We start from the raw sequence: 24,971 nt of genomic DNA on the forward strand, positions 1-24,971 counted from the left end.
TTAACACTTTATTGCGAACATTTTATCTTGCCAACTGGGCTGAATTACAATTACAGTGAAGTACAATGTACATTTAAAATCAGAGTAATGGAACTCACTCTTTAAATACATAAAACCTTTATCCTGAATGCATGAGTAACAAACACCAAGGCCATTTCAGGATCAGGTGCACAGTCAGTTTTTGTCCTTGCTATGTATACACTGAGCAGTTTGAGTGCAGGTGGGTATAATAACCAGTACTTTGGCTATTCAGCCCTGGAGCTGCTCTATGTGGGAGCAATCAGGACTTGAAAGAGGACCAGTAATCCACCTTAGGCAATAAATTATAGTATGTGAAGCAGCTGACATGGAAAATGGACTTCAGCTCTGCTTTCACTCATTGTCAGCATCAGAAAGTCTCTGTGTGATGTAATCTCCCCAAATCAGCAGGAGCACTGGCTGCTGCAGAGTGTAAAGGTGAACATATTCATCACCACAGTCTTCAAACAGCTCAATCCTACTCATGTGAATGACTCATTTAGCATCATTATTAACAAACAATTTATGAATCAATCCATTCAGTGTAGGTGTCTGTATACTGTACACTGTACACGCGCAGGTACTGATGAAAGTAGGGCAGCACTATGAATAACAAGTGCTGCAGTGTTTTGTAACAGGCTGCAGAGTCCCATTCTCAATCACTGACTCTTCATTCACAAGAGAGAAAGTAACGACAGAGACTGAGGGAGGGGATAGAGGACCCGGGGGAGGACAGGGATGAGATTAAAGTGGAAACTTTCGCATGTCTTTTTGATGTGAGAGACATAGAAGAGGACGGAGGACAACATAAAGGTAATGCTCAGAAAGGAGAGCAAGAGGGAGAACACGCTCAAAATAGCAGCGGTTGGGTCATGAGACAAATTTTAAAGAGGAATGAAACAAATGCCAAGTACAGAAAAGAGTTCATGTTTTTCCTCCACAGGCCAGAGCTAGAGCTATAAAATGTCCTCCACCTACTTAGAAATTAAGATTAATTAAGCAGAATCTTTGTAGTCTCCATGTGGTTACATTTATCTTCAGTTGCTTGTCATGCAACATTCAGGACAAAGGAGACAAAACCAAGCTGCAGAAGAGGTTCCTGAGTGCAGATTACACAGAGGGTGATGAATATGGAAAACGAAAAAAGACTCTTCACATTAGAACAGTGGCTTCAAAGAGCTGAAAAACACAGCTCTCGGTGGGCACTGAAGGGACAAACATTACCTAACCTGCGACGAGATAAATGGCCAGGAATATAGCAGGGAAAGAGAAGGATGGACCCGGTGACATTGTTAAACACGATGAAATTGGCAGACATTTTACTTACTTTTTCATCGACTAGACCCAAGTGTGCTCAGTTAATTATTTAAAGAAAATCTAAACTCATCTACAAGAGCTACTAATGGAGGGGACTTTAAAATTCCATTGAAAACTTCCCTGATTTTCAACTCTTTCTGTAAGTCTATAAAACAGTGGAGTTCAAAATAGGTTGTCAGGGTCTTTAAGATCTTGTATCCTGTGTGATGCAGTCTTGGCAGTAACTCAAGCATGTTCAAGGTGGCAGTGAAATCTAAAGAAAACATCTACAATGTACAGTCTGAAGATAGGGCATGTCCTTTGCAGATCTCCCTTCAACTCTCAGATGCATTTGAATAGTGATGCAGGATACAAATCAGTCTTCTGCCTTTTCTTAAAAAAACTTGCTTTGCTCTATCGAGGTGAGGAGAGACAAGCTGCCCCAAGTAGAAGACTTCTGGTAACTCAGGGTCATATTCACAAATGAGGGTAAGACACGTCATGGGAATGACTGCAGGTTATTTGGCCGCACTGATGGGCTTTGTATTGAATGGAGATGATGAAGCAAGAGGCGAACCACTGTGCCAAAAAGCAGCTAATCCTCACCCTCTGTTTGCTCACGGCTGATTGGAGGTTTGTTTAGATCCACCTTGAAGGCCATCTTTGTCAAGCACAGTGTCAAGTTTAAGTTTTTACTCAAATAAAAGGCAGTTATGTAACTGCAACTGTATGCATATGGGTCAAGAGGAACCCCAACATAAATTACTGGACTAATGAATCAGGAAAGCAAGGCTTCTCAAGGTATTCGTAAATTACATTTATCCATTAGGAATGTGCTCCTTTGAGACTCCGATTTGGAGATGCATGTGTGTGTGTGTTGGCTTGACCTGAGCACTGACATCATATAAATGAACAGTCTATAAATGGAAGCTCATTAGTGGGCTGCTATAATAGAGACAGGGCATCTCAAGGACCCGGGGGGCTTTAAATTCTGCCAGTGATGCAACAGTAAGAGACGTCTTATTGGCTCTTCCACAAAAGAGTTCATGTCTGAGTTCTTGCCTGGTATCACCTTTAAAAACAGTATACTCCGGTGTGCCGCAGATTGTGAGGCTAATTTGAAAAAAATCATTCTATATTTAGTTTCTGACGAACACAGATTTTGTGAGTCACCAGTGTCCCTTGCCAATATTGATTGATGGCTTTCCCGTGATTTTGTTTCTTCCAGCAGGAGGCTTTACAGTGAGTCATATGAACAGCAGCCACTGTGGCTTCAACTCATTAAATTCCTCTTGATTTCACTAGTTTCTCCTGTTGTTGTCAGTTGTTCTAAGCCAGTAATAACTTTTTGCTCACTTGGGGACATCACAAAATTGTTAACAACATATTTACACATACAACAGATACCAGACATCAGCATTCATTTGGAGCAATGTTTCTATTGACCTGATGGGTGCAAGTCCAGTTCACTCAGCTTTTAACTCTGTTTTGCTCCCGACCAAATCCTCAGAAAAATATTTGTATTTATTTGCTAAATGGTCCACTTTGCTCACCTGACTTTGTCTTTTGTTTGGGGCCAGGCAGGTCAGCTAGCTTACAGTAGGTTTATCAGCACGTTTGCTGCTGCTAACTGTAGCTGCCATTAGCTACTTAGCTTTGTTAGCCGTGCAGCTAGCAGTTCGGATTGGGAGCTCGGGACCAGGGGACTGTGGACCTGGACGGGCTGGGGCTAGCTGCGTAGCATGCTAACTTCAGTAGATAGCTCAGCAACACAATACATAGACATCATAATGTCAAAACTGCTATTTATCACATTCTGTTAATAATTTTATTTTATTAATGTTATCAGTTAAAATTCTTTCATATTGCCCTTTAAGGGTAACTGCTCATAAGCCTTTTCAAACCCACAAAGACAAGACGACCCCTTCTTTAAATTCCCTTTACCTCTGGATGATTACATATTCAGATACAAGGGGTCGTAAAGCTAGTAGAATGCAACATAATCAAGTACTTTGATCAAACTTTGAAAGGTTTGTTCAAATAACTTGGTCACATGGGCTAAAAACATGTTAAGCCACACAAGCGAATCTATATTTAACAGATAAATGCATTCTGCCACAATATACAACTATTTTAGTAGCAACTAACCAGAGAAAGCAGATTTTTGTTTTATTGTACATCAAGTATGGAGTTTTCCCAATGGTATTTCTACTGGTGTGTGTGTTTCATCAGCTGTCCCCACATTTTCTGTCTGTCTGGTCGGATGTCAGACCGCCCGTCTCATGTCAACTGTCACAACCTCTGCTCTGGGTCAGGGCAAAGGTCAGCTTTGAGACGATGTGCGTACCACATGGTGCCAAACTTAGAAACTCTTCCAGACTGCCAAAAACAATCCCTCATTGTGTTCACAGGCCGTTTAATAAGTACTGGTGGTACTTTTTGATTCTGCTGAATTTGTTTTATGTTGGAGCATTCTTGAAACGACATATGTCCGAAAACATATTTCAACAGGAATTTTCACTCATAAACATTTAAACAAAGGGTCATTTATTGTACAGTTGTGTTTTCCTTCAACTTCATGAGGGGCCATCTGTGCTTTTTGTTAAATTTTGTCACCATCTGTAAATTCTGGCAAGTGTACTCCTCCATGTGCAGATGGAAAAACCTTTTTTGTTTTCCTTCATACTTGGGCTGCCTTGTAATCAGATGTCGCTCTCACTTGGCCTGCTTCCTGGGTTTGTTCTCCAGAAAGTTATGACAGATGGCGCATTTAGGTCATTGTCACTGTTTTCAACACACCAAACTCAATTTATTTATCAGTGTGCATTTTTAAATTAGCTGAACTCAGCGACCCTGGAGAATGTGGAGAGGGGAGTAAGCAGAGAAACGGCTGTGGGGAGCATCATGTTCTGTGCATCAGTGTGCAAGATATTTCAGAACCGTGGGTTTTATGTCTTCAGTGAACCTATTTCGACTTTAAATCACAAGTGGTGATCAGATGTGCTCGTCTAGAGATGTTCATTTTTCATTTTTATCTTCCACCTGAGAGACAAAAGCACGAATGTTTTCTGGAGAACAGCCAAATCGCCAGAGAATGACTCTGACACAGAAAGCAGAGGAGGAAAAACAGGAATAAAATGACAGATAAAGAATGGAACAGGATGACCTGGCTTCATATTTATAATTTTTTAACTCACACTGAGCTGGAAATAGTGCAGTGAGGGCTGGAACCACTTGTGTGATACTGTCAAGTGAAGCTGATAAACAAAGAGCACTGTTTGCTCAGTACATAAAAAATTTGATCCTTGGAGCAAATATGAACAATAATGTTTTTGTATTTTTGTAGTTTAAAATAAAGCTTGTCAGAAAAAAATATCTGTGAAAACAAGACTAATGACTGCTACGTGTTAGTTGGTGGTTAAGAGGCTGTTTTGAGTTCACCGGCCTGCTCCGTGAAGAAGAGGATTTTGGAGGTTATTTAAAGTGTTACTTCTAATTGGGGGAGACATGAATGGAATGAACTGTTCACCTTGGCCTTAGTGTGAACTGCTGTGGGGTTTGTTTGAAAGAGTTTTTTATTTCAATGCCAACACTAATGGATTCTAAATAGAAAGAAGAGGGAATGTGTTTAACAGGAAAAAGTAAGATACAGTTAAAAATGTAAAACTAGTATTTACATTTAAAAACTATATTGATTCGGAGCATACTGAAAAAATATTTTTGTTTTTTTAGCGAATGCTAGCAGCGCCGTCGGTCAGTCCACCCTTTGGTGCTGATGCAAGACAGGTGTGGCGGGAAATCAGGTAGGGAGGAACACAAGAGCACAAGAACACAGAAGGGAAAAAAAAAGAAAACACATGAAGCACAAATAAAATGAGAGAGAAATGACAGGACAATGAGACTTAGGCTATTTCCCTGACTTTTCAACGAGCGCCACTATCAGGTCAAAGTTTCAATCTTCGTCTAATACTTTGGTATGCATCACATGCCTGCAAAACTGCTGACATTTCCATCAGACTCACTTCTACTTTATGTTTACCGATAATTAGCATATATTGGCATGCTAAAACACTAATCTAGGATGGTGAACATGGTAAACTTTATATCTGCTAAACATTAACTTATTGGCATTGTCATTGTGAGCATGTTAGCATGCCACCATTAGCACAGAGAGGCGAAGTCACGCCCCGTCCGGAAGACCTCCATGGACCTTCATTTCAGGTAAAATATGTATGATACCTTCTTAATACTTTTCCTGTGCTGCAGTGACAGCCATGTTGGTGTTGGTGACATATACTGGGAGAGCCGATGTATCTTACTTTGCAGTTTTACACCAAACTAGATGGTAATTTACTATCTTTGTGACAAACTGTGACCTTCTTTACTTGCAAAATCATCTTTTAAATTGAGAAGCATCATATGAGCAATTCATGGCACAATTCAAATGGGATCAAACTATAATTTAACTCTTGCCATTGACTACTGTACAATTTTTTTCCCAAAATAATGTCCCATGGGGCACACAGGAAAAGAGCAGAACTCTGTATTTAGCTGGCTTGGCTGTAGACTCCTCCTGTTTTAATCTGGTCACTCTACTTCAGCATGAGCTTTATCAACTTTAAAATGCTGTTAATCTCTCTTCATTATTCCTTACAGTCAGTTGAAGGTGATGAGCCACTGCAAAAGACGACAACAAAGGAGAATGTGGAGAACTCTCAACTTTCAAAATACATCTTTATCGTTTCAGTGTGAGACTGACATGACATCATTTTCACGAAGCAAAACCACGTGTGGCTTTCATTTCCAAGGCTGGAAATACCACAACAGTCGTTGTTTATAATAACGACCAAGCTAATTCAAAACAGTCAGAAAATAAGTCAGAAGTATTTAGTTGCGCACTAATTTTAAGTTTGATGTAAAAATATAAATACATCACATGCAGACTCTGATGTTTTCAGTTCCTTGATGATGATTTTAGGTTCTGGCCTCGACGCTACAGTGACCATCATAAAAACAACATCCAAGTAGAAAACTATAATTAGTTTTGGAAAGGGCACTGCTGTAATCAGATACATTTTGTCATTGTGGGCAGCAGAGGTTTGCTGCACAATCACTGTATGTTTTATTCTTAGCTTCTTCTTTCACTTCTCATGCATATGAAAGCAGAGGAGGTTCAGTCAGTTCATACTACTGTGTCATAACTATAATTACATTACTCACTTCTCTTTCCCTAATCAGGTGCTCACAATGTAAGTGTAGAGGTGGCGTTAAAGCAATTATGGGCTTTTTCATCCATGTGCTCTTGTCACGGTTTTGCAATGATGTGAGGGACAAAACAACCAGAAGCCTTTGATTACCTGCAGACGGAGGATGATCACTCGTCTCGAAATAGACAGAGTGCTACACGTGCGTGGTGAAATGTGTTTTTGTTCGAGCGAAACAGGTTAAAGGTTACACTTCCACGTACATATCATAGAAGAATAACATTTTTCAAACACTGTTGTACTTCTTAATTTGTGTGCTACGTCAGTGAGAAGGGTATAATTGGACAGAGGGTGAAGCTAGCACAATCAGATAAAAAGTCACAAGTGCAACTGAAAGTATACAGCGCACAGGTGAGAGTTTAAAATACTTTTATGGTGTTTATTTTTCATTGTCTCCTTGATTGTATGATCCTGTAGACAGGTTACCTTTAACCAAGACATTCAATTCTATAATCAAGAGTTAGCAAAGTTAAAGTTGACTGTTTTTGGAGTCAATCTCAGATTCTCGTTTAGGGGAAGAAAAAAAAAAGGACATAGTACTAAAATAGTCATTAAAGTTTTTGCATGTTTAGGAAAACCATTCACCAAAGTAAAGTGCTGTTGCGTGTGTGATGTTCTGGTTATAGGTTTTGGTGGATGTGTCAAATCACGTATTTTTACAGTCTTAAAATTCATTAATTTCACGACAAACTGCGTCATTCTCAGGTTGAAAATGATCATTTAAATTGACAATCTTGCCATTCACTCTCATACATATTTTTTATGAAACAAGGTCCTGTGGTGGACCACCAGAAAGGGGCGTGACTTCGCCTCTCTATATATACTGGAAGCCCTTTCAGTCTTTGTGCTATGCTTAGCTAAACATGCTTACAACTGAGTAAACTCAAACAACTTGAAGGCTCTGGAATAGCTAGTAAGTGGACCTTGAATAAGTTTTTTTGGGTCGCTCGGTTATTTAATGGTACAAAGCAAAAGATGAAAGTAGTGTGGGATCAAGGGAGTTGTTGTCTTTCAACATTGGTGATGAATATCTATTATCTACATGACTCAGGCGGAAATGTTCACGGACGAGGAAATGCATTAAAGTTTTGTTATGTGTAGTCACGTTTGTCGACTTCTGTCCTCACTTTCTGATTCTCTCCCACAAGTTACAACGACAGGCAACCAAATGAAACTCACTGTTACCTTGAGGTTAATAACGGATTTCTCTCTGTTGAATATTGTTGCAAACATTTGGGATATTAAAAAGGTCCCGTTGTTTTTAATGCTGAAATATGACATATCATATCTTTAAGCCACACACATCTGAAAACGACTTCATGTCTGTATACTGGAGTTAAGTGAAATATTGTTTACCCTCTAATCTGACTCTTGGCAAACAAGTATGTTTTTCAGAACATCTAGCTGTTTCTTTAAATATGTTAAGCCTTAAGTCCACACTAGCTTGTTTTTAAATCAGACACATCAGAGAAAAACAAAAATATTCTATTTTTGGGTTTGGGGTCAGTGTTGAACAGGTTCCCTGATCCTAAATAACACACTGCACATGGGTACGAGAGGCCTTTGATTAGCCTTTGACAAAAACCTGCAATTACCAGTGGCAACGTAGGAGTCCTACCGGCTGTCACTTGTCAGTGGTCGGACAACAACTGCTGTTTTCTTGTACTAACAACACATATTTGGTAACAGATTAACTTGGACGACAGAGAAAGCATCATTCTGTTTACTGATCGGGGATAGTGTTAACTGTGTTAACTGTCTAACTCAACACTGTCATCATGCAATGCTGTACATTAAATGAGGCCAGTTGCTGTATTTGTGCTGGGATGTCAACATGTCCTTACAACATCATGTCTTCATGGTTCGTGTGTAAATTAGAGCACAAACGGTAAACAGTGTTTTCATTCCAAGCCTGTGTATTAAAAAAAACATGTTGATCTTCGAGGTCTTCTCTCGCTTGTTGCCATGAACATTTTGAAGAAACTTTTTCACTGAAGACGTTTTACATGTCACCGCCAGTGTAAAAAAAAGAAAAAAAGAAAAGAAATAATGTCTGAATTCCACTGAGATGCTTTGGTTTCAGGGTCCTGGTATTGTGTCTGCTGTCTCACATCACATTGTACATGGACATAAAGGAGCCATTCATGTTTTTAGTAACACATGTGCTGTTTCTACTATGACATGTAGTCTGCTGTGAAAAAAAGGATTATTGCAACCAAAGACAGGTAATGATTAGACTTATTCAGTATACATGGAATTCAACTGCTGAACCATCACCTACCAGAATAAAAGATGGATTTAAAGAATTAAGGCCCCAATAAAGTCCCAGGGCAATGATGTGGTTGCACACATTCCACCTGTTGTTCACTTTTACTAAATCATGTGTATGTTTTTTTTGCAAGTAAATATTTTCGTACATGTGTCTATGTGATTGATTTCGCTCAAAACATTCATAAAACAGTCCTCCAGTCCTGCAGGTGTATCCTAATGCCCTGTTTATCCAATATGGAAATTGTGTCAGAAATATTGACATGGCCAGATCTTTGAGTCTATATCCTTAAAATGAGTCTACGTAACTTTTGCCAAACAGCGCCTCCTGTGGCCTACAAGACACATTGAATTACTGCCAACTTCTGCCAAGATACGCTGTGTTTATTTCTTGTTAGTTTAAAGTAAACAACTGAAATGTTTACTGTAGCAGTTTGCAAAGATTAGCGAACTTAAGCCGTCATACGCTGCTGGCCATACCATACCAGGCAAGGTTTTTTGCTGCAAAATGGCTATCTGCAATGAATTAAATATGTGTATTTCATTTTCTCCTCTCAAAAGTCGCATAATCTTGCTTTAAGAGTCACACAAAGCTTTAAGCGAATGTAACTTTAAATATCTGAAGATGAAGAGAACACAACTCACACACACAAACAAAAAAAAGGTAAATATAAGTTTCCTTTATTGTGAAGTATTTGATTGTGGACTGTTGGAGCTTACAGCTTGTGCCAAAACAGCAGCAGCTTATTCTTTGGTTCTGAATATTTCTGGAATTCTTTCTGGGCGCAAGAGCACCTTTTCTGTCAGTTTTTGTTCTGTTTCTGCCTTTTATTTTTTGTCAGATTTTGGAAGACCTACATTGTGTGAACAGCAGCGTTGGAGAACTGCTTCCTAATTTATGCCGAGCTCTTGAGCATGCAGCAAAGGTCTGGCGGCTCTCGAGCCCAAGTAGGTCACCGAGAAAAAATAGTATCCTTGTTGTCAGCTCCACTCACCTGTTGGTTCTTCTGCCACTTGAAGGAATACTTCTGAAAAAGTAGGCTGAGAGGAGGTCAGGCTAACCTTGAGCTGTGAAAATTGAGAAAGATGGAGTGTGTTTTGTAGTATTAAGGACAATGCGGTTGCTAGGTTTTATCCCAAATTTATGAGCTGTTAGTTGTTTCAGCTGAAGTCAGAAACTCCTTTTCTCAGTATGAGTCAGTGGATTCAATTTGTTCTCAGCTGCTGTTAAAAACTGTCTCGTGTATTCCTTGCTTCCTGAAATAACCCCCAGTCTTGGACTCCTGTCTTTTTTGCATATCAGACCTCAGAGTTGAGTGTCTTTCCTGTCATCACTGTGGAAAAAGTAGAAAAGCTCTTAAAGCAACACGAAGTGATTTAAAACACAGCTATGATATCGCCAGGAACTCTTGGACACAAATAGTGAGTTATTGCTCTGGCTTCAGAGTTCAGTGTTGTCAATCACTTTCTGTCCTCAAACAAAGCATACATAGGCTATCAGCAGCATCACCTTCTATCATATCAGGGGTATCTCAAGAATTCAATTTCTTTATATTAAAGTAATGCACGTAAAACACTTACCATTATGAACATTACAATAAATAACTGAAATGTCTGCTTCTACCACATTTCAACTTCAGAAGCCATGTAATGGTTCTAATTCAAAATGCAGCTACTTGTTATGGAAGCCCAGAGGGGACTTTATAAAAATGATCATGTAAACTTGAAAATTAAAATGTAATTCCACAGTAGCATTCTAATTTTCCACATATGTATGGTAAATGGACTTGCATTTCTATAGCGCTTTTTCCAGTCTACTGACAGCTGAAAGTGCTTTACAATACTTGTCACATTGACCCATTCACACACTGATGGCAGAGGCTGCCATGCAAGGTGCTCAAGGATGCTTCCACATGCAGCCGGGGGAGCCGGGGATTCAAACCAGCGACCTTCCGATACTGGACGACCCGGTCTACCTCCTGAGCCACAGCCGCCCCATGTATCCATTCCTTGAGAAAAATCAAAATGAAAATGCAATAATCCAATTTGCATTATTATTTTTAATCAAGTCCCCTACGGGCCTCCATAACCTGTTCCTTGATCAGGACCAAAATATGCGCTCATATCACTCTGATTCTTTAACAGCTCCACTTGCTAACTGTCCATTACAGAACTGACTGTGATTGAGTTTGACTTTGCTCCTATTCTACAAAGCACTTAATTGTTTGTATCTTTTCCATCAAAAGTCTGTGTTCAACACTACGACAGAGCATTCATTGCTTTTGCTCCTTTGGAACAGTCCACCCACTGATTTTAGTTTTACACCTACACTATTTTCTTTTAAGAATATGCTCAAGAAAGTTTAGTTGAGCTTCTAATTAATTGTGCGTGTCTGCCATCTGTCTGTATACACACTCAAAAAAAAATGCTGTCCATAAAACACTGACTTAATGTATTTCAATCCCACATAAAATTTCCATCTAATTAAATTACATAAGTTCTACATAAAGTATATAATTTGATGCAAAGTTATTCTATCATGTTGAGTCAGTATGTGAATAAATGAAACAACTATGACTGCTTCATTTTTTCAAGTATTATAAATAAAAGTAATGCATTATGTGAATTAGTTTTATGTATAACACTTAAAAAAGTACATTAACTTAATTTAAGTAGCAAGTTATTGAATTTATTCACATTAAATCAACATGATAGAGGTTCATTACGTTGAACTTATTGAATTAGATGGAAATTGCATGTGTGATTGAAATACATAATGTCAGTGTTTTAGGGAAAGTACATGTTCTATCTTATTTTCAACTGCTTTATAACACTGTTAATCAATTTGAATTGTACAAGACTGAGGTCTACAAATAAACTTGAAACATCAAAACAAACCTGTATCATCCTGTATTATTCTACCACATATAAAGATTTAAATTCCTGCAGACCTGAGGCATTGAAAACCTCTCAAAGGTAAGTGTCATCCTGTCTCAATGTCTCAAACACCTTGCTGCGTATCTAAGAGGTTAACCGATCAAAGTGATGACATCAAGAAGGGATTATGCTTCTCCTGAAAAACCTGGGATCTCCTAGCTGCAACATGCAGACAGAGGATGAATGCAAATTGCTGCATCTCAGGTATGCTGATGTTTACTTAACATCCCCAGCTAAAAGTCACCACAATACTTGGATGAATGATGAACTTTCTTGCATGCAAAACATGCCTGATCCCATGAGGGAACTTTCCTTGAATGTTTCAGGTGCCGAACCCACTTCGCTGTTGAACATCACATTATCTGGGAAGTCAAAAAAATAGAGTCCAGGAACAGTTAAGTGGTGAATTGGATCAAAAGTCCGAGCAGCAGAGGGAGACAGAGAGCAAAAAGTGAGCAGGTTGTAATGTACAGATGCAGTGTAGTGACTGGCCGCTGCATAGCTGCACAGGGAGGGACTATTTATTGGTGCGTTGGTGCTCTCTGCTGGACAGAAATGATAAATACATCAAGAGGGAGCAGGGTTCATTCTGTCTAAAAGTCAAAACAAAAGATTGGCACTGAGTGCAGATCATAAACACTTCATTGTATGTGAAATATGCAATAAATCTCATCAGCAATAAATAATGTCCAAGCACATCTAGTTCAAAACAACTCTGTCCAGCTGATGAAAACAATAAGATCCACATGAGAGGAAAGTATGTGGGAAACATTTACGAGCACTTTGAAAAGTATTAATGGAAGTGAACTATTTGGTCCTCCCTGATTCACTGTTTCATCATTTGACTTTTCTTTAAATAAAAGAAGATGAATGACCTTATTAGTATGTGTCTGTATTGTAAATATTCATGAAACGGGTAATAATTCCTTTGTTGAGCAGTTGTCAAAGCAGAAATCATCATATATTTATACCCAACTTTGTTTCTGTGCCATAATGTGAGACAAAAGGAAATAAATTATCCAGCTTCATTTGATATTAAAGGTAAAATAAATCATGCTACACCCATGAGGAATTTAAAATTAATTGTCATAATTGGTACAGTGCCGCCCTGCCTGCAGATGTTTCCTGTGCTGTTTCACAACAATAAATCATTGAATCAGTGGGTGTAACTGGGATTTTGACACTGACAACAATAAATAGTGTCAAAGTGAAAACTACAAATTGATTTTAGTACAAATAAATGATTTCATTGATATTCATATCTTTCCAGTTCTTTTTGGCACTTTTCCTTTGACAGCAATGATCGCCTTTTCATCTGGACACACTGCTATTTCCCCTCATTCTTCTTTGTAAAATTGCACAAGGAAAACAGCACAAGGACCAGAAGTTAGCAAATTACAAGTCCTGCCACAGAGGACAGAGACGGACTCTGCCACTACAGGACATAAACATTGTTGTATTTCAGTCAATCCTGTGTAGCTGTTGGTTCATGTTAAGAATTGTTGTCCAAAGTTGCTGCAGCAGCAAACTTTCCTCCACGATTTCTCCGGATTTTGCTGCATTAATTTGACCCCAGCTCTACCCTCACAAGTCCTCCAGGGCCTGCTGCAGAGAAGCATCAGCATGATGCAGCCTCCACCATGAATGTTGTGTTTCTGCTGATGTGTGGGGTGTTCAGAATGATGCCCAAAAATATATTTGAAAAAAACAGATGTCAGATTTTCAAAACTTACTTTCGCTGTGCCACCGTGTGAAGCACCCGAACATGCCGCTCATTCAGAGCTCTTTTGGTGGCCTCCCTCAGTGCCCTTCTCGTGAGACTTGCAGTTATGCATTAACTTTAATTGACCTCACTGTTCCCTGAGGGATATTTGACGCCTAGAAACTTTTCTTGTACCCTTCGCCTGATTAGTGCTTTTCGATATCTTTGTCACAGATCTGTTTGGAGTGTTTATTGGTCTTCATGTTGCAATTTTTGGCAGGAAATTGACTTTAAATGACCTCCCAGAGGTCACTTAGGTCACTTCTAAAAACAATTGCTGTAGATGGATTAAGTTGTTCCACATGCCAAATACTTAATGCCTATTCAAAAATACAAATTATTTATTGTTATTATATTTGTAATTTACTTAATTATTTTCCCTGAGGTTAAACAGTCTTTTTTCTGTCATGAATGCCAAAGCTTTCCAAAAAATACTGCATACTAAACCAACTCAAGACAAAAAAACCACAAAAACATTGTGTAAAACTGACTACAATCACTGTGTTGTAATGTCAAATTGAGAAAATAATGAAACCTTTATAAATGAATCCTTCTGAGAGCCGAGTTGATACAATACTGAATGAATGTAGGCCCATTACACATTTGTAGATGTACTGCTCTTTTAGCAGCTTATAGATTTAAGTGTCAATTACAGTGGCTGTAACTTAATGTGGACTTTACCTTCTTTCTTATAAGTAGGCCTATAGTGACCTTTAATCACTAACTCGCCAGCTAACTAATTACAAATTAATTAATTGATCAGTCAACTGGATACATTAAAGGTTGATTAAATAATTAATTATGTAATTAATTAATCTATTAATTCTTCAGATGACTGAACATCCCTCATGAGAGGTTTTCCATTCAGTCGACTAAATTAATAAGGATTCACTGAAGAACAAAAGGCTTGAAAAAGCACAAAGTACACTTATGCAGTTAGTATTTACTATATTCTTGTTTCAATCATATATATTGCATCTGAGATGATGTAATAGCACATAATGTATTATTGTATCATTGTGGTTGTTGTTGTTATTACTGTATGACTACATTATTGTCAAGTCTAATTAATTAAACCCACATTTACAGCCTAAACCTGTACAATAAACATAACAGAAATACTTCACATTTTTAGCTTTCGAGCCAAAGCTGCTTATTTGAACTTTCCAGTTTGAAAACTTTATTCTAGAAACAAAAACTAAACTATTTTGAAAGAAAAAAAAAAAGATTGCTAATTCTCAGAGTGAGGTTTTGAAATCAAAATTTGTTGGCCGACCAAAACCTTTCCCGGGACGAGTCACCTTAAAACTGCAAAGTGGAGACTGCTGCAGTGAACAGGAGTGGACTGAGTGAATGTGCTGTGTGTGTTTGTGTGGATTCACTGCGCACAGTGAGCAAATTAGATAACAGCAATCAGGGTTTGTGTTTCATTTCCCGTTATAATGAGCAACAGTGCAAACATTTGGAAAGTGAAACTTAGAGTGTATACTAGTTTTCAACAGACAGTTTATATCCGTCAGTGAGCATAAATATGAACCTGATCAGAAGCTGTTATCTTAATAATAAACAGCTCCACGTCTGAGCCTGATTTTATCTCCTCACTTCACATGAGATTTTTTTTTTTTCTTCCCCTGCGTAATTTCCAGTCTCCCCCCCCCTCCTCCCCGTGTAACTTTATAGTCGGCCAACCCTTTTCCCCCTCTCTCTTCTTCCCAGACTTTTTTCCTTTTTCTTTCTTTTTTTTTCATGTAGGCTAATATACAGGCCGGCGCTGCAATTTCGGAATCTGCCCTTGTATATGGCGGACGAAATTTCCACAGGAGGAACCGCAACACAATCCCCCCCGCCTGTGTCAAGGCAGAAAAACGGGGGAGCTTGCACGGACTGGAGTTAAAAAACCTTCGGCAAATTCATGATTCATTACGCCATTACTCTTTCTAAAATGTAACGTAGCGTGTCGCGGAGGGGGGAGAGAGAGAGAAAAGAGAGGCGGCTGTGGTGGAAATTTTAACATTTGGAATTTCTCATAACTAATTCACAATTTTTTTTTTGGGAGGAAGCAGTTGTGCAGTCACCTCTGGTCGGGGAGGGAAGATTTCTGGAGCGAGGGGAGCCTGTTTTCGCATGAGCTGCATCGTTTTTGGAGGTATGTCACAACGCTGTTTGGCTTTTTTTTTCTGATTTAGAAATCCTTCAATTTTTTTTTTTTTTTTTTTTCTTTCAGAAATTTCACTTAAGCGGGTGTTAAGTTTCAGTCCTCTCTTTCTGAACAGACGAGACCTGGCGGTGTTTTCCTTGCACTACTGCCTTGCACACTAAAAAAACCAGGTGCAGGCTTTTTGAAGCCATCCGAAATAGACCTAATCTGTTGATGTGTGTTTTTTTTTTTTGTGGGGCTGAATTTTTGTAATGAAGTTTTCCGTGTAACTGCTGACTAGTCGTCTGTGCACCTAGTAAGCCCGCGTATACGCCACCCAAGCCCGGGTTTAAAAACACTGTGTGCCGATGGAGCGAGGGGGGGACCAGGCGATAGTGGCAACATGAAGGACGGCGAGGGGAGGAACAATCTGAAACACAAAAACCTCCTGCAGCCATGTTTTGTGAATTTTCCAGCAAATTTGAGCAGAGCTCCGGAGTTGCTTTCCTCTGAAACTCACGCAACATCGGCGTCACTTTTGCTGGTATTTGACGGCTCGCTGTTCAGCTTGGAAAGCCGAGAAAAGCCACTAAAGTGTCGTCATGTCAAAATACAGTTGGAATTTTATTTTTAGGAAGATAGGGGGGGGTTTTAAAACTGCGTGTCATTGGCGCCACCTGTAGGCAGTCATTTTGACAAATTAAAAAAAAAATGAGACTAGTAATGAGACTAGTTTTTTTTTTTTATTGAATATTAGTTTGTGTGAATGGAGATGCATTTTTCATTTAAAAAAAAAAAATGCTTTTAAAAGGAGTGGACGCCAATCCGGAAGTGGTTGCCACAAATTAGAAATGAAAAGCATCTGATGCTTTCATTAATGCTAATTAATGCAAAATGACCTTTTTAGAAAAAAAAAAAAACGGCATTCAAAGCACTGTGCAAGTTAATTAAATAATTCATTGGTTTTTATTCATGATGGGTATTCTGGGCTTGAGTTAAAGCATTTATTAAAAAATTGTTTGCCATTTGAGAAATCTTTTTAATGTGCCTGGGAGATAAAGATAAAAACACCAAAAGATCCCAAATCCACCCTGGACCTTTTCAGCCCAACATACACATCGGCTGTAATGTTCCTTGTTTGTCCTTGCTTGTTCTGCCGTGAGTGTGTATTTGTGTGTTTTTTGCTGGGAATGCAGATATAATTTACTGCTTGGTAAACATGGAACAATTTGTGACTTTTATTTCTAGAGATTGGAAATGTGTGAGCGGAAAATAACTATCCAAAGTGAAGTGAACAGCACTGGAAGAAGAAAAGAGAGCATGTCAGCATAATTTGAGGGCAGGAAAAACAATCACAACCAGTGCCTCTACTGTTTATATTAATCCTGCAGACGCCAAACAGTTTCCCATCTTGCATGGCTTGCTTTTATTTTAATGTTAGGGAAAACTGCGGAGGCCATTTTGCTGTGGGTAATTTTAATGCTGACCTTCAAATCTGTATAAATTCAAAGAGCTGGTGGAAATAGTATGGTTGGTATGCAAAATCTGGGTGTAAATTCTGACCTTTGCTTTGGAAAATCTAATCAAAATGCAGGAGTTTGAGTTGGTGAAGAGAGGCAACCAGTGTCATGAGTTTAATAGGGTTGGATCACTCTGTGAGTGAAGGGAATGTGTATATTCAGAATACCTGAAGGACCAAGTAATATGTTATAAAGCCCTCACAAGTAATGCTGCAGTGTTGAAATGAAAAACACCTTAAACCCTGATATGGTTAATGGGCACTGTATTCTGTGAGTGTTCTCGTTTTAAGTTGGGTAAGAGGAATGCTGCTCTGTCTGTGCTTTAATGAACAAAAGCTTTGTTTCACTGTGGATATTTGGAGCAAATAGTTTGGATGGAGAGGTGAAACTTGTCCCCCTCAGGCACTGATAAACACAAGATGGTGAGGGATCATATCGCAGCCTGTGGGTTTCACTGTTTGAAACATAGTTGCTGCCCTGATTGTCATTAAGTTAGTACAGAGGTTTTGTTTTCTATTTGAAGGGTAAGTGATGTTACACAAACAGTTTCTTTCTTTGATGCCATGCCAGTGCTTTTTTTGTAAATGCACAAGTACAGCTTCATGATTTGTGCTTAGATGTGTCTGAGCAAACATACATCCTTTCTTAAACGTAGCGAGCATCTTATTGTTCTGCTATTGGCATGTTGAAAATGTCTGAAAATGGCTTCACTTAAATTAGTCTCCAGGGAATGGCTTTTCAGGGGTTGAGGCTGCTGCATTAAAAAAAAAAATTCTGTGCATTCTGCACATATTTTTCCTGCCTCCTCCTTTTTAAAAATGAACCTTATTGGTTTCATGAATAATGCATAAGGACGTTCAATTGCTGCAGCAATGAAAATTAGGCCTGTTTACGTGCAGTGGTTATGTACACAGAGGCTGCTTTTTTTTTGCCTTGACCATTTTCTGAAGGTAGAGCAGAGCCTGAGTAGCTTTTCTGAAAATACAAATTTTCAGCAAAGCAAATCTCATTTCTTTGAGTGAAAGGGGAGGGGTGAAACTCCCGCGGGTTTAATGAATCCATAAATCACAATAGTGCCAGGTTTGCTGCGCCTGCGTCAGTGTGCAGTGTAATTTTGATTTTCATCAAAAATTTAATCTGCCAGCCTACAAGGGTTTAACAGCAGACCGGATGCCGCCCTGAATTTCTAATTTTAGGGGCCTGATCTTTCAGGATTTATTTTTGTATAATTCAAGTCTGCTTTTCAATATCTCTTGTTATTAAATTTTAATTCGTGGCATTAACATATAGATTGAAAAGGTTTTTATGGGGGTTTTGAGTGTATGCTGATGGAATTTTACTAGACGACACAGTTTCTTTTTCCAGAGCATCCCGTGTGTGTGTGTGTGTGTGTGTGTGTGTGTGTGTGTGTGTGTGTGTGTGTGTGTGTGTGTGTGAGGGGGGGGGGGGGGGGGGGGGGATTTATCCATTTCTCTGCATTATTGCTTTTTGAAATCATTGGTCATACACCATCTTGGAAGACATTTATTACAGAGGACAGGGAAATGTGCATTTGATTAAAGAAACAGGGAAAGCAAAGCATTTAGTGTGAAACAGGTTTTGGTCAACCCTTGCTCCTAGTCACTGACTCTGCTCTGGATAATACAAACATGCAGTGAAAGCAGCAGTGATTGAAGTGACCCCCCTCCACCCCCCATTTTAGCTGATTCCTATTTTTAATCCCTCCAGAGTGGAAACATTTTCCTGAGCCTTAAACAAATTTGTATTTTATATTTGGAATCTCCACTCCAGTCTGCTTAACATGCAGAGCACAGAGAGTTTTTTGGCAATGTAAGGTACAACTCAAAGTAAGAAAATCTCCCCTAAGTTCGAAGCACACGATTATTATTTTTTGCTTTAACCAAGCACAGTGATTGATTTACTTCATTATTGTGCAGAGGCAGATACAGTGCTGCCCAAATATAGGCCAATTATTTTAAGTACCTCTACTAAGCTCTGAATTCTGAGCAGAGGTATGTCCTAGAGATGTTTTTCTTGTATGCCTAACCTCCTTATTCTTTAACCCTAGATACATTTATTGTGGTTCTTAAATATGTTTTTGTTAATATGCATCCAGTGACATTTTAAAGCACATCGCAAAGAGAAAACTAGTTTAATGAATTGACATAAATGACAAAGCCACCTACACCTCTTTTCTTAAATGCCAATTAGACTGTACTGTTTATAGATTCTTAATATGCATATTTATTATTGAACTATGTTTCCCGGTCTTGTGGTATTTATCTCCATTGACCTTTTGTTTTAGTTGGTTTAGGTTGTCCTTTATTTGTGAGGAACATCACGCAAACGTACATCTGTTTTAGATTTCCCTTCTGCGTGGTGCTGTAGGTTACAGTATATCAGAAGGCTTAGACTATGAAAGAACAGAAGGCCAGATGGCTAATTTTGCATTTTGACTTTAATTAGAGGAAAACAGGCCACAACAGGCATTTCATGTATTTAGGGTATGCATTCAAAATGTTGCACAGGAAATATTAAATGGATGACTTGAGGGAGCTCTTTTGATTATAGATGATAAAAGTCAGTTCATGTTTGTTTAAGAAGGCAGTGAGATGCATTGCTTTGTTCCCCCCACAGTGGGTGTACGCCGATCAATCAGGATCAATATCAGACCATGTCCATTACAAATTACTCAACTGGCGGTCTTAAAAGTACTTGATCAAAAGAAAAAAAAAAAAACAGTCATAAAATAGGTGGAGCATAGAATACTCAGTCCGACATTGATTTCACTGCTCGGTCCATCATGGCTGCTCGATCTCCTTCTCATAGCTGTCGGTGGCTAGCTTTCTTTAACCACACACAGACTTGAGCTGGCCTTGTTGACCAGCACAGGAGAAAGTCCATGTGGGACTCCAATCTACCAACTCTCTCCTCCTTAGCTATAGAAAAGCTGGTAGCGCTCAGGGAGCACTGGGGACCTTTTTGTCCTAGTAAAAGTAAAAGCAGAATTTAGGTATTGAAAGTAAAAGTACTACAAATGTTCTCTGTGACTGATCTATATGACATTTTTAGATTGTAGATAGTAATGCAATAGAGTGAAAGCAGAATTGTATTGTTGTAGCAGGTTGAGGTGGAGCTAGTTTATCTACTTTAGACTGCTTGGTACTTTCGAGACAGTTTTTTCCCACCTAGGCGTAAAGCCTCTCGCATGGGTCTTCAGGTAAATGTTTTCGGGCTTTAATCTTTGGTTTTTTTGGCTTCATAGAGTTTTATTTAATGAACCCATGTGAGAAGTTTAAAGGCGAAAATGTCCCTTTTTAAATGTGGGAAAGGGCCCAAACCAGATAGTTTTTTTTTTGTCAGGGGTCCCACGGCAATCTTTAACAAGGTATTGTATTTTATAAGCTTGTTTTTTTATGTAAAATCTAAATCTGTAAAGTAACTAGCAACTGTTTCGTGAGATAGTGGAGTAAAAAGTACAACGTTTCTTTCTGGGAAAGTAAAAGTATAAACTAATATAATATAAAGGACAAATTTTACTACCACTGGACATCAATAATTAACCAAAAAAAGAGAGAGGACTGAAGAAGCGGGTATATTGACACTTAAGGCTGATGATATACTTGATTTTTAACAACGTGTTAGGGTACGCATGAGGGCTGGCTCACTTATCCTGCCTCTGTTTGGAGCATCTGTTGTTCACGTCATCAGAAATTAACACTACGTGTGTGCAAGATGCAATATGCACGTGAACGGTAGGAGCAGTGTAGTACCTCTACGGGGATGTGACAGGGTCAGGTGTCAGTAAGCATGTCAGCATCGGACAACAAGCTTACGTGTACCATCTATTAGTATCCTCTGCTAACAAGCGTAGTATATAGGCAAGTATGTGAACAACTGCATTCACCACGCGGCCCGTTGTCTACGCGAGTATGTGGCTCGACAGCAAGTATATCTCCGGCCTAACAGTCACTTTTGCATGATTTCTTAGGGCACACATAACGCGAATGCAGGCTAATGTCGATTGTCTACCAGTGCTGAGTGTGGGCTGTGCAGGATGTGAGGCACACGGAACTCAGTTAGCTGGTTTGTAGTCCATTAAAGGCTCAGCCAGTCAAAGTCCACTAAAGTTAAAGTCTCAAAGCCATGATGCGGAATTTGCTTTGCCACCAGATGCAAACATTTTATTTGCGCCTTCGCTTGCATAGAATGGGAGTAAACTGTGCCATGTGACTGTACCCTTAGGTTGGATCGTTCTGTAAAACTTGTTAAGGAATAACAGGAACCAGTCGCTGATTAAACATCCTAAGGAAGTTAAATTGCTGGTTGTTACCGGTCCAATATGACCTTTACTCAACAGCTTTGAAGAACTTAATACAAATGGGTTCAATCCTAAAGCATGTGACATGATCAATGCATCCCCTTTAGTGTTAATAATTTATAGAGACATAATAAATGCATCAACGATAAGAGTCACTATAGTTGTGCTGTCTTTATTTGTTTTGGCTGGAATTTAAGCTGACGGAAGGCCTTTACTCGATCATTCATAAAACAACAATGATGACACATTGCTTTTTGTATGCGTGGGGGATTAGACTTGTCACGGTGCAAAATTTTCATACCAGTGTAAGTTCTGCCAGAACACTGCCAAATACTGGTGTTGTCGACTTTGAAATTGCTTCCCTTGGGCTACGTTTTGAAAAACGGCTGAGACAGAGAGGTCTGGCTTTACTGTATTTTTCCTGACACGCTGTTAAATTTTCACAGAAACACTCTTTTCACACAGCATTTTCAGCAAGAGGAAGATTATAAAAACATTGCCAGTTACCTTCATATTGCTTTTTTTTTTATATATATATATATAAAAAAAGGCAATCCACATACCATAATTAAGCCTTTTTAGGTCCCCTCTGCAGTAAAAATGGAAAACAGGCCTCACAAAATTTAAATTTCCTGTATACCATGAACAAACTTGCCTGCAGAGAGAAGCTGGCTCGAGGCTGAACCTAAACTACTGCCATATTGGAGCTGTTTATTTTGGCGAAAAAATTACTCCCATAATTTATCTGCAGTTACATCATTTTTTTCTCCATGAGTCAGAAAATGTTAAAACTGAATCCTTTTCACTCACGGGTGCTTTTTATTTTTGTTTTCACAGTTGTAATCATATATGGTAGTGCATGTCTGCCGCAAGGTTCATTGAATTAAGAGTTTTACAGAAAATGACATGACAGTTTGCACGTTTAAAGTTACACTGATGTAATATTGTGGTCTGTATACCACTGGTAATACTGCTCATTGTACCAAGCCTTGTAATGATCATTTTCGAGAGATATTTTTAGAGACAAACACCATGAAAGCTGAGCTGTTATTATTGGTGTGTTTTGTAATACAAGGCTTCAATGATATTTGTTAAAATGGAGATAACAGAGAGACATAAATGTACTAGAAACAAAACATTTTCTTGCCTTTACTCCTCAATTGATATGAATATGAAAATTGTTGTTCCCTGAGCAGCAACATTGGAGGTTTCCTCAAGAAAGGCACTTAAATAAGAATGTGAAAAGAATTCAGTCCTACCCAAGACAGTTAAACCCTGAAGCCAGAAAATAGAGAGCTGACCATTTAGTTTATGGTGTCACTGGGATGTAAAATTTGGCACTGCTGCGTAGACAATAAATGGGCCACTGACTTTGCTGACCCAAAATATTTTTGTAGGAGTTCCAATTTCAAGGCGCTTCTCTGATTTCTAGCTTTCTATAAAGAGAATGATGGCTTATCTGATTCACTGACTTAACATGAACTCTTCAAACCGGCAGTTTAAACCTGCTGCTCTGGTATGGACATCCAGAGTGGTAAATATTGAATAAATGCACAAAGACAGTATGAATAAATAATCATGTGTTTGGTTGATGCTTTGGTCGATAAATAGGCTGCATATTTTGGTTTTGTAATTCAAGTTTAACATGTTTTGTTTTACAGTATTTTATTTTAGTTATGATTCTGCTGATTAATGTCTTCAGTAATTGTTTGAACCAAAAAAATTAATCCAAAATCTAATAATTTTTAAAATTATTTGAGAATACACTCAGTGGCCACTTGACTAGGTACATCTGTACAATCGAATACATTCCAGTATCATATAAATGCAGCGCTTTTGTTTTCACTCCTGGTTGAAGTAAAGCTCTAGGACTATTCTGTGCACACAAAAACTTATTTCTCTCACATTTTCAGTCGCTGAGCACTTCTCTTTTGCCAGGATAATCCATCCACCTGACAGGTGTGGCATATCAAGATGCTGATTAAGCAGCATGATTATTACACAGGTGTCCCTTGGGCTGGCCACTCTGAAATGTGCTCTATTTATTTGTCGTTTTTATCACACAATGCGACAGATGTCAGTATGCCATTGGAATGTCTACTAGAGCCGTTGCCAGTTAAATGTTCATTAAACCACCCCCCTCCACACCCCAAATTCTCTGAAACAACACTGGAGACAACTTATGGTTGTAAATTGAACATTTTATCAGTTTACAAGCAACAGCTCTGGTGAACAGTCCTGCAGCCATAACAGCAATGATCATGCTGTTTAATCAGCATCTTGATATGCAACACCTGTCCGGTGGATGGATTGTTTTAGCAAATGAGCAGTGCTCACTAACACTGATTTAACAAATTTGTGAACAGAATTGGAGCGAAGTAAGCTTTTTGTGTGCACAGAAAAAAATCGTCAATATTAAACTGTAATTTGTTGCATTTGCGTTTATATTTTTAATTATAAGTATGCATTGTATTTGCTGATGTGTTGAATTAACACATTTCTGACAATGTTAACTAGATCTGATCATTTAGACTTCATAGTAGAGCTGTTGTATTGCACTGCTACTTTCAAATGTAAGAAAATGTAGGCCAGTGACAGCTGAGAAGAAAAGCATTTTATTAGGTTTGATGAAGAGCTAAACTTATAAATGTCAGCAACCTGACCAGTTTACATTGGCAAATATAATCTGCTTACAAAAATGACTTTGAATGTTTTTATTGTGGAAAAAGAATGAAAAAATTTCAAAGTAATTTACATTACTTTTAATTTTACTTCTAGAGTCATCATAATCTGGCCATCATTAAACATAAGTGTTAAGTCCTCCTCAGAAATGGGTTTTCCCAAGTGCTTCCCAAAGGCAACAGTGAACGAAGTCTTTGACACAGAGGAGCCTGGCTTCACACTTGTAATGCAGATGGATGCATTACACATTAAAATTTAAAGATCTGTGGCTTATATTTGTAGTTAGGAGCCTTTGAATAAAGCTGTACGAACTAGGCTTATATATATGTCATTGAGCAGCAGTCTGGTTTATTCTGTAGTAAAGTGCAAAGACATCTTCTCTCTTCAACAACAGTATTTATTTTATTCAGTGGTATAAAAATGCACAACAAGGTCTCATAGATAACCTGTGAAGATAAACACAGCTGGTCTGCTAATTTCTGCTCACACTTACAGTCCATTGCAGTGTTGGTAAAAGCACACAGGTGCACACGGTTGCTCTACAGCTTCTGTCACTGGTGAAACAAGACACTGTGGGATGGAAATGTATAAAATAAATGCTTAAGAAATACTCAGTCCCGTTGGAACACCCAACTGATTTTAGGTTTTCCTGAAGATTTTGGAGATAATCCTCCTTCCTCATTATTCTATTTACTTTCTTTAGAGCACCAGATCCACTGGCAGCAAAACAGCCCCATAGCATAATACTACGACCACCATACTTGAC

General features: G+C 38.6%; 1 protein-coding gene across 1 annotated transcript in view; it reads left to right on the top strand.

The window, feature by feature from the left end:
* The first annotated feature begins 15,321 nt into the window (after nt 1–15,321).
* Nucleotides 15,322–24,971, top strand: part of znf618 (zinc finger protein 618) — a 37,229-nt gene continuing 27,579 nt past the window's right edge. Inside the window, exon 1 of the mRNA XM_073477690.1 lies at nt 15,322–15,691. The gene's annotated coding sequence lies outside the window, so the exon portion shown is untranslated. The remainder of the gene's footprint in view (nt 15,692–24,971) is intronic.

Source organism: Pagrus major, chromosome 12, assembly GCF_040436345.1.
Source record: "Pagrus major chromosome 12, Pma_NU_1.0".
In the NCBI taxonomy this organism is placed as follows: Eukaryota; Metazoa; Chordata; class Actinopteri; order Spariformes; family Sparidae; genus Pagrus; species Pagrus major.